The following is a 1,793-nucleotide window of genomic DNA, read 5'->3' as shown; positions in this document are numbered from 1 at the left end:
AATTGGGTAGGTGTGTGTGTGTGTGTGCGCACACACGTACACACACATACCCATGCCCTATAGATCTACCAAATCATGCAAATAAACACCCCGATGAGTCCCCAGCCCAAGGAACCAGATTCCAGAGTGCAGTCTGGACTGAATAGGACATGCTGGTATTTAAGTGCATGCTGCGATGCCAAGTTTGTCAGAGCCCTTCAGGACAGGAACGTGAAGACTTTGACTTTAGGTTTTCTGGTCCGTTGTCCTGTGTGTAGTCAGGACTCCAGTAGCCACAGAGTGCTCCCTCCTTCCTATTCACCATCCTGGCCTTTTTGCCTGGCATTTTAGCTCTGCGAACTCAGTTCTCCCGAGAAGATTCGCCGTGAGGTTTTGAGCACTGAGGGCATCTTTGGAGGCCTTTGCATGCTGAAGTTTGGACCCTCAGAGAAGAGACATTTTTTGGATGTAATTCTTTTGTTAGCAGGGAGAGTCTGAGTGACATTTCTCAAAATGTTAAATAAAATATCAAAAAATGTAATTATAAGAATTTACTTTCATCTCATAGTCAAATGCGTTGGGGTATATGTCTCTCATTCACAGGGTTTTTTTTTTTTTTTAACTTGATATATTTAACACTTGGTTCTTTAGGTCTGATACAATTACCAAATTGATGGAACGAATCATATTATCACAGACCCCTCATGGGACCAGAAGGCAGGCCCCGCCTCTTGTGGAGCCGGTGTCTGAGAGGATCCCAAGCTGATTCTCTGAAAGGTCTGAATGGAGAGCCAACTGCATAGTTCCTTTGTTTCTGGCAACCACACACTGAGGTCCTTTGTGAGTCTGGGTATGTGGCTGACCTAGTTAAGGGGAGTCCTTACATAAGATGTCAGAATGAAGACCAGGTACTTGGCTGGGTCTGTCCAGGGTTCACTACCCAGGACAGGCTTACAATATCTGAAGACATTCTTTAGTGCTCCTGTCTCTGGAAACAACAAAAAGAATTAGCTGAGAATAAAAACATAACTATGGATGAATGATATGCAGTCTGCCAAAATAAAAAAAAAAGAATATTCACATGCATCTCAATAATGAATATGATATACATTACAGGTGTGTTCTTTCTTAAATTCCAATTCCTTCTCAAGATTTTGGCAAACTTCTCTAGCCTGAGTGCCTAATCTCAAATCTGATCCTAACCCACATTTTCCAAATCCTGTCCTTGTGGTCTCTGCCTGTGTTCATTGCTAGAATTTCACATCGATCTTTATGTCTCACACTCATGAATACCTTCGGTCCCATGGTACAATGCATTCGCATGCAGCCATCTGGCCTTGCTTTTTTTCTGCCTCTGGGCTGTTCCATGCTGGGGCTTGCTTCTGCTCATATTTTTTTCCATGTTTTGCCCTTTGCATGTCCTCTGAAGTCTTTTTCTTAGGCACTTGCTCATCAAAGCCGAATCTTCAGGCTCCAGACCTCTAAAGCAGTGTTTCCCAACCCTTTTCCCATCATGGCATACCAAAAAAATGATACTTTTCCCCCATCATAATTTGAAGCCTCAGTGGAGGCTGCAGGGCACAGGGTGACCAGCTCAAGGGTCTAGCCACTTGAAGATCCAGGGGTCAGGGTCTTGGGGTACACTTTCAGGCATGTTCTGTTTAGTAGAGCCTGCCTTGGTCACATAACTATGAGGTTAATGTCTGCACTGGTTTCCTAGCTCTTTCTGGTCCCTCTTTCTTCCCTGCTTGTGGTGGGCTCTGCTGTCCTACTTAGTTAAGATTGCCTCTCAGCTCCAGCCTCCTACGGCCTAT

This window comes from Pteropus vampyrus, unplaced genomic scaffold (assembly GCF_000151845.1).
Source record: "Pteropus vampyrus isolate Shadow unplaced genomic scaffold, Pvam_2.0 Scaffold222, whole genome shotgun sequence".
Taxonomy (NCBI): domain Eukaryota; kingdom Metazoa; phylum Chordata; class Mammalia; order Chiroptera; family Pteropodidae; genus Pteropus; species Pteropus vampyrus.
Note: the sequence above shows the minus strand (reverse complement) of the source record.